Source organism: Loxodonta africana, unplaced genomic scaffold (assembly GCF_030014295.1).
Source record: "Loxodonta africana isolate mLoxAfr1 unplaced genomic scaffold, mLoxAfr1.hap2 scaffold_55, whole genome shotgun sequence".
Lineage (NCBI taxonomy): Eukaryota > Metazoa > Chordata > Mammalia > Proboscidea > Elephantidae > Loxodonta > Loxodonta africana.
Genome location: NW_026975272.1, coordinates 1,229,124 through 1,238,740, shown reverse-complemented (window position 1 = coordinate 1,238,740; position 9,617 = coordinate 1,229,124). Strand labels below are relative to the sequence as shown.

The 9,617-nt window shown below is 37.0% G+C and overlaps 1 pseudogene; it reads right to left on the bottom strand.

The window, feature by feature from the left end:
* Nucleotides 1-5,391: 5,391 nt before the first annotated feature.
* Nucleotides 5,392-7,523, bottom strand: LOC135229809 (olfactory receptor 4C3D-like; annotated as a pseudogene).
* Between the last annotated feature and the right edge of the window lie 2,094 nt (nt 7,524-9,617).

The window sequence follows — 9,617 nt, the reverse complement described above, 5'->3', positions numbered from 1 at the left end:
CAAAAGTTATTAAGGTAAATGAAGCTAAAAATTGTTGATAGCTCAAGGCTCTTACCCTGAGATCACAATTTGTGTAAACAGATCAAACAAACAGGTGAATTATTAACACATTTTAGGTATAATTGTGCGTGTTTTTAGATGATTCAATTATTTCAACAATTTCAAAATAGCAACTTAAATTAATAGGAACATGTTTAATACTTAAGCTTTTAGGGCCATCATCTCCAAAGCTTAGTCTGGTGTCATCTCTGGCTTCTGAGAACCCAGCCAGTTACCCAATGATCTCGGCAGGTAGAGGGTAGAAGGCCGTTGAGATAAATATTCTTGGATCACGTCAGAGTAACCAAAGGTCTGACTTCATCCAGGATTTACTCACATGAAGCTTCTTTTATAGAACAGCAAGAAATTAAGACATGTGAAAGTTTCAGCTTGGTTGCTCCAAATGTAAAAAAAAAAAAAAAATTTTCAGGACCTGTACAGCCAACAAATAGTCCTGTTACTTAATGGGGAATTATTTTGATAGAACTCAATGGCAACAGGTAGAGTGTCTAATGATTTTCAAAAGAAATTTAAAACTGGTGCTCTAAGTGACAAGGACTTATATAGGAAACAACCTTTGTGGTTGGCAGAGTAATTTAAATTTTCTCTAAATAGGAAAGATTGCCAAAAGACAGCCAGGAAAGCTATTTACAAAATCATTCAAGGGACTGTGCCTGCCATCTGGCTGTACTTTGAGCTTAATTTGAAAGGAGTTTCCAATCCACATCTTAGAAGAAGCATCATTAATCAGATACCTTCCTTTGGGTGATGGACCTGTACTAACAGAGGACAGAGAGCTATTTTCAAAAACTGGAAATGCACCAACTTGCATCATTGCAATTGCATCTCTTTGAGGCTGGGTCTCTACCGACTAAGGAGCTGATCACCGTGCAGTGAATTCCCGTCTAGCCCTCAGGGGCTGAGCATCACTGGAACCAGACCAAGATGATGATTCACAAGCACAAATACAGATCCTAGTATTAACCATTCAATTGTTTACTCCAGAACAGAATGACCACAACGATCTTTCTGCTTAATAATACAGATCCAAAAATAAAAAAATAAAAAAAGCATACAACTTATTCTTGGCCATCTAGCAAGGACCAGGACTGAATTTTTCCATCACCTAGCCTGATGATCTTTTCATCTTGTAACACTATCATTAAAATCACATCTGATTTTGTGAATTCCAAAGTCAAAAAAGATCCTCTGTGCCTTGGGTTACTGGCACATTTCTATAATCACTTAGCATTTGATAGAATTTTTCCTTGATATTTTTAACATAATGCTTCAGTTGCATAAAAAATTATGGCAGAATATATAATTATCTCATACAACAACTTTCTAATCTTCAATGACAGTACACTGCTGGATTGAAGAAAGATGTTCTTGGATTATTCGTTTTATATTTGAATGTTTATTGTAAGACTCATTGAGTCATATATTCATCCCCTACTCTAGAAACAATGTGAACAATTATTTTAAGGGCAAATAAAAAAGGTGGTGCAAGACTGGGTATTTCATTCTGCTATGCGTAAGGTTGCCATCCATAGGAACTAGCTCCACAGCAAACAACGACAACAAAAAGTTGGTTAAAGACAAAAAAATAGTTTCCACTATTAAGGACTGAAAAAAGTATCTCATCCAGGAAAAATAAGGATTAACTCTCTCTTACTTCATAAGAAATTGTATTCTCAAATAACTTGTTTCCAATTTAGATATATTTGAGGTTATAGCTTTTATTCTTTTCTACCTTCATTAATAAAAAAAGATACTAATATCCTACTTTTGCAACTTGTTCATTGGAGTTTACAACTGGGTAATTCATATATTTGATCTTGCACTTGGGAATTTGCAACTGGTTCATTGACATATTTGACCTTACACTTTGCAAGTCTCCTGAGAGGAAATTTTACAAAGTATTATCCTCCCAGATGATGGACAACCTCTGCATTTGGATCGTCTTTGCTAATCTACTACAATTACTCTACCTTCTCATCTAATGGTTTATAAATGAAGCCTCTTAAGGTCCCTGAGTGGTGCAGATGGTTAAGCATTCAACTATGAGCAGAAAAGTTGGCCATTTGAACCCACCCAAAGGTTCTTTGGAAAACAGGCCTGGTGCTCTGCTTTTGAGAGGTCACAACCTTGAAAACCCTATGAGGCAGTTCTACTCTTATACACATGGGTCATCATGAGTCAGAATCAACTCAGTGGCAACAAACAACAATGAGACTTGCTTTTCCTTATCACACACAGATATATTATCTACCTATTTATGTACTTCATGTATCTCTGTGCTATATATGCACACACATGCTTCAAACAACTACACAAGTCTACATCCAGTTATTATCTTTTGCATCACTCCTTAATAAAGCTATTTTCTTCATTACACTTATTTCTAACAAACTTACATTGTTCATTTATTTGTTTACTTGTTTATTACTCATCTAATCCTCACTGGAATTTAAGTTCCACACAAACATGACCCTTGTCTATAGTGTTCTACACTATATGCCCAGTCTTTGGAACTGTCTGGCACACTGTAAGCACTGAACAATATTTTTTGGATAAAAAAATAAGCCAAAATTTCCTAAACTTAATTGGCCGCACAGCCAGTTTTCAAGTAATATATTGCATATAACACAGTATGCAATAACACTGGGAAAAACCCTTAAACAATATTTACCTCTTCAAGATTCTACCTTCATGCCCAAGCAGAGTATCAATTCACCTGCATGGTTGAGTTGCTTATTTTTCCTCCAAACTTCTCTCTTACTTATGGGTCACTTTCTTTTAAATTCAATTATTTATTCATTCCTTGAGTCCATTGAATCCCACTGTTTAAGTACACATACTCTCTTGAAGGGTAATACATTTATGGGAATGAGATCATTTTCTCCAACACAGGAATCAAGAGAGTGTGAGTAACCTGGGAAGCTGAAGTCAAGAAACAGATGAAGGGAAGAAAGTGGCTCCCTCAAAAACAATGAATGAAAGCCTCAAGGACAAACTTTATAAGGAACAGGTCTGTGTTTTGATATTTTTGCATCATGCCAGGAGGCATTGTGTGAAGTGAAAAGAATAAAGGAGACATAGCCTAAAAATTTGACAGTGTTGCTTAACCTCATTGAGACTTGTTTTCTTCTTTTAGAAAATGGGGCAAAGGCCTACTAATGTGTTATTGCTAGGTGCTGTCAAGTTAGTTCTGACTCATAGCAACCCTATGTACAGCAGAACAAAACACTGCCTCACCCTGTGCCATCCTCACAATCATTCTGACAATACTTGTGACTAGAATTAAGAGAGTTTTAGTATATAAAGAACCTAACAAAGTGTACGCCTCATAATTGGCCTTCAGCAATGGTTAGCTCACTTCCCTCAATTAGATAATGACTAATATTCTCACTGATTAAACCAAAGTATCCACAAACAGAAGATCCAAATATGATTTATCTTATTCATTTTAGGATAAAATTTGCACACTTCCTTTAAGTAGAAGAAGAAAAGTTTGAAGTTGTCAAAGATTTCATTTTACTTGGATTCACAATCAACACCCATGGAAGCAGCTGTCAGGAAATCAAAAGACACATTGCTTTGGGTAAATTTGCTGCAAATAATCTCTTTAAAGTGTTGAAAAGCAAAGGAGTCACCTTGAAGACTAAAGGGCGCCTGATCCAACCCATGGTATTTTCAATCACATCATATGTACGTGAAAACTGGACAGCGAATAAGGAAGACCGAAGAAAAATTGATGCCTTTGAATTGTGGTGTTGGCAAAGAATATTGAATATACCATGGACTGCCAAAAGAATAAACAAATCTGTCTTGGAAGAAGTACAACCGGAATGCTCCTTAGAAGCAAGGATGGCGAGACTGCATTTTACATACTTTGGACATGTTGTCAAGAGGTATCAGTCCCTGGAGAAGCATATCATGCTTGGTAAAGTAGAGGGTCAGCAGAAAAGAGAAAGACCCTCAACAATATGGATTAACACAGTGGCTGCAACCATGGGCTCAAGCATAACAACGGTTGTAAGGAAGGCGCAGGACCGGGTGGTGTTTTGTTCTGTGGTACTTAGGGTAGCTATGAGTCAGAGCTGACTTGGCAGCACCTAACAACAACAACATAGTAACGTAGAATGACCTGCATAAAGAAGCATTATTGCTGGAAAATATTGCTACGTGAGAAAAATATCTGCAATAAGGTTGATGTAATTTTTCCTGGAGGACAAATTGAATCATTAGGACTGAAAGTAAATTTCTTATATAAAGACGTAAACATACCACAGAAAGTATATTTTATTTGAAAGAGAGTATGACTGAGATATGGAAGTTCTGGATTTAAATTCTGTACCTGAGATCTTAGATGTCTGACCTGAGTCAACTAAGTTAACCAAACCTCTTTAGCTTCAGTTTGCTTCTCTATAGGATGGGCATATACTGAAACTACCAATTGAGTACATAGATGAAATGACCTAACATTCATTTGATGTAAATACATTTACAGAGCAATAGCTTTGGAACCTTACCGTAAGTCTTTATGTTGAGATTAAATTAAAAAAAATTTTTTTTTACCTTCATTGTTTCAAATAGCTCCTCAAGTCTTGGTAAGAAAAAAAGTCCCTTATAGTCACGAAAAACTGCATGCTACAAGCACATTTGAGAAAATAAGATCAAATTAAAGATAAATTCAAAATGTCTGGCTTATATTTTGTGCTGAAAAAAATTAGAAACATGATATAAATTGTTTCTTCTATTAGCGCCTCTTGTTTCTCTTGGTAGATTCGTGGTGAACCACAACAAGAAAAAATCAGCAGTGGTTCTTTCATTCCCAGCTGTCTATCCTCCTCCCCCCCCACCCCCATACATCCAGGATCTTCTTTTCTCTTTTTTGCTTACTGCAGGCAAAACCAAATATACAAGAAAAAAAAAAGAAGAATTCCTGAGACCAAGGTGCTCTGGAAAATCCAATTTCACCCAAGTACCATACGATTGAAGAATTTCATAAAATAGTAGTGAGACTGGAGCAAAGTGTACTCTAGAATCACAAAACAAGGGACTTGCAGTCCTTTCTCTGATGTATATCCTGAATGTATGCACAATGAGCATTGGAGCCTCAATAAAGTACATGAAAAACTATCAAAAGCACGTATCCAAGGGCCTAACCACCATCAAATGCTCAATAAATGTTAGTTTCTGGGTCTTGTTTTGATCAGTGATCTGCAAAACTTGAAAATCCTCTTTCACAGTTTACCACAGATATGATCCTTCCTAAAAAAAAAAAAAAAAAAAAAAATTTTTTTTTTTAATCTATTTACATCATCACTTTCTGGCATAATGAATAGCCTAAGCTACCCTTGTCTTCAAAAAGCTTCTCATGGCATTTTTTACCTCTGTGTTTCTCACTGTGTAAATGATACGGTTTAACATGGGGGTGAGGATTGCAAAAAAGACAGTCACCAACTTGTCCACTGGATAGGTGGCCATGGGACGCATGTAAGTGAATATACAGGGCACAAAGAAAAGTACAACTACAGTAAAATGGGAGCCACAGGTGGAGAGGGCTTTGCTCCGCCCTTCAGAGCCATGGGATTTCAGGGAGCACAGGATGACTATGTAGGAGATGAGTAACATGGAAAAAATGAGCAAGCACATGGCCCCACTGTTGGCAGCCACCACCATTCCAAGTATATAGGTGTCTCTGCAGGCAAGTTTCAGCAGTGGGAAGAGGTCACACATGAAATGGTCAATGGTATTGAGGCCGCAGAAAGGCAAGTTGATCACGAAGAGAATCTGCACTGTGGCATGAAGGATCACCCAATCCAGGCCACAACCACCAGGAGGTGGCAGAGTCCCTGTCGCATGATGGTAGTGAAGTACAGGGGCCTGCAGATGGCTACATAGCAGTCGTAGGCCATGACAATGAGGAGGATGATCTCTGACCCTCCCAGGAAGTGTTCCACAAAGAGCTGAGTCAGGCAGCTGCCCAATGAGATGGTTCTTCTCTGGTAGAGCAGGTCAATGATCATTTTGGGGGTGGTGACAGAGGTGTAAGAGGCATCTATAAAGGACAAGTAGGTGAGAAAGAAGTACATGGGAGCCGAAAGTGTGGGGCTGAAGAAGATGGTGAAGACAATAAGCAGATTGGCCAGCACAGTAAATAAGAAAATGCACAAAAAGACAATGAAAAGTATTTTCTGCAAGTGTGGATTCTGTGTGAGTCCCAGGAGAATAAATTCAGTCACATTGTTGGGAGGCATGAGATGATCCATTAAGGGAATGATGTCTTTCTGAGACCTGAATTACCTGCAAAAAGATAAAGAAAGATACCTAATTAATGATGAAAAGGTTATAGTTTGAATTTCACAATATACAAATAGGGTAGTTGCCATAATTATGCAGCTTGTCCTTAGCACCCTTCACCATGGTAACTGGTTCAATTATTCTTTTCTGCTTCCTCCATGTGCTTTCTCCTTATTTTCAGAGACACCTAATCAACTATAAAGCACCTTCTGTAGGGCAACAACTGATGTGTAATTTACTAAGAAAATACTCAGCAATATACATGAGGGGAACTGGATTCTCATCCTGCTTCTGCCTCCATATGACTTTGCTAAGTCCTTTCCCTACACTTCTGAGCCCTCCTCTGCACCTGGGAGCTTAGTAATTGTAACTGTGAAATGTATCTTGGGAGCTTCTAAGTACTGCACACAGATAAGAGTTATTCCTTCTTCCAGGAGAATTTGCATTTCAGCCCCAGTTCTAACTGCAGAATGAAAGACATTGTCTCCTGGTCAAGAAAAATGTACGATAAGGAGACAGATTAGGGAATTTTGTAACCAGTTGGAAACACCCACCACAAAACATATGCTCTTCATGTCTGTTTCCTTGCTGTGCCTACTAAAGTATCTGGAAGAAGGTCTGCAGTGTCTGGCACTCACCAAATGATGAACGCTTGGTGAATTGGCACACTTTCTATACAACCCTGTGGAAGAATACACATGCTTTGCCAGTCCATAAACCTAGGAACCCAAGTGCTCTGGTCCTTCCACTCTGTTTATTACTACTCTCTACTTTATGAGAAAAATATACTTTTGGAAGGAAGTTGCAATACAGTTTAATGTTTCCAGCAAATTTGTAGGGTGAGTTGAAAACATTAATTGGCTCTAGGAAACAGCATATTACCAGATCATTGACTGTCAAGATAATTTTAATTTTGGCTCATTAATGTTGTCTCTTTTATAAAATTATATTGCAATGTAATTTAACTTAGTTCCACTCAGTAAATTTACAGCCTTAATAAAATCAGAGAAAACAAACGACCAAACCCCACTTGGAGAAGAGAGAGACATATACTTTTGGTAAGATAAATAAAATGTTGAATGTATGTGAATACATACATGCATATATATGTAATATATATACATGCAAGCCTATAAAATTTACTTATTACATGTTCACTCATTCAATAAATATTTTTTAGACTCTCATTATGTACGTTAATATATGTTTGACTACATAAAATCATGAAAAAAGTCCTTGTTACTGCTTTAGTGATACCTCTCCCTAGCACTTCGTTAGCAAAGAGCAATGGCTCATCCATCCATGAGATGAATGATCCTCCTATGTCTTTTGTGCTCCTGCTATATGAATTCTTATGCCTTCTTCTTCCATCCTGCCCAGCAGGTCCATCATCCGTCACTCTTAGTTACAAGATTTTGCATTATTTATAAAGTCAGGATAATCATCCCATATTTGGAAGCATAAAATTCCCAGAGAAAATATAAAGGAAAATTTATTCTGTAAAAATTATGTATTTTCTTTTCAAAAGTAATTAGATAAAGGGCTTTTATTTTTTAATTAGCCAAGATGAAAATCTTACACCTATGTGAGAACACAGTGCAGCAGCTCCTTTTCAATTCCTTTAGTGTGAGGTGGACTCCCCCAAAAGAGTACGATGTACATAAAGGAAAAATAAGGCATTATTTATAAAAAGTGGTTTAACAATAGCTATGAAGAAATAGAAATCACTTTGTCTTTTTCCTTTAGTGCAATAATATTTTTCCCTGAAAATATTTTGAAAAGAAAAATTGTTATGTACAAATGTGTTCAACACAATTATTATTAATAAACCAATAAAAAATAAACTGCATGGCATGTCCAGCATTAGAAAAATGGTGAAGCCAAGTATTTTGCATTTCATGGAATGGTGTATAACTTTTAAAAGGGATTTTTTTTTAAGAATTGTGTAATGTCATAGGAAAAACCTTTTTGTCATTTAAGTGGGACAATTTGCATCTGAATTTGGACATCTAATTTGATTCTAAATAATTTAAATATATGTCCATTGAAAGAAAGGAAAATAATTTGAAATGTTATTTGGTTGTGGGAGGTGGGGTGGAAGGTGACCATACAGTTTTAAGGTCCATTTAAATCTGAGATTCTATAATTATATTCTTTTCTCAAAAAAAAAAAAAAATTCTCACCTATGAACTTATCTGACACAGCTTCATGCCCAGGGCCCCAAGCCACTGTTAAATCACCCAGACAGAAATAAGAAATAAGTGAAGTTGTAAGATTTAAAGTGCCAATAGCTCAGCTACAATAAATCTCTTTGCTGATTTATAAATGGCACCTTTGAATAATTCCTTTCTCTTGAGGCTTAAAAGTGTTACTACATATCCTATTTGCAGGCAACTTCTCTGAAGTTTCTTAGCTGTAGCTAATGAGACCTCAGGAGTATTTCATCATCATTAGCAGAACTTGCCCACCACCCAATTATTTCCAGTTACCTAACTGAACATCAGAGGAGAACTTTTATAAGAATCCATCTTTAATTTTTAAATTCTTCCCTAAGTCTACAAGAAGAAAAATCACATGACAAGAGAAAAAAATGAGTTGACCACTTAAGAATAAATGAAAAGATATTAGAATCTGGATGTTTTGATAATAAATTAGCTTAGTGGGAAGTTTCCAGGCGTTTGGCATTGTATAAACAGCTGCTATCTTAGTTATGGAAACCCTGGTGGCGTAGTGGTTAAGTGCTATGGCTGCTAACTAAAGGGTCGGCAGTTCGAATCCGTTAGGTGCTCCTTGAAAACTCTATGGGACAGTTCTGCTCTGTCCTACAGGGTTATCTTAGTTATCTAGTGCTGCTATAAGAGAAATACCACAAGTGGATGGCCTTAAAAATAACAAAGAGAAATTTATTCTCCGCCAGTCTAGGAGGATAGAAGTCCAAATTCTGAGTGCCAACTCTAAGGTAAGGCTTTCTTTCTCTGTGGGTTCTGGAGGAAGCTCCTTGTCATCAATCTTCCCGTAGTCTAGGAGCTTCTCTGTGCAGGAACCTCAGGTCCAAAGATTGCACTCTGCTCCTGGCATTGCTTTCTTGGTGGTATGAGTTTCCCAGGTCTCTCTGCTCACTTCTTTCTTTTCTATCTCAAAAGAGATTGTCTCAAGACACAATCCAATCTTGTAGATTAAATCCTGCCTCATTAACACAACTGCCACTAATCCCACCTCATTCATATCCTAGAGATAGGATTTAAAACACATAGGAAAATCACATTAGA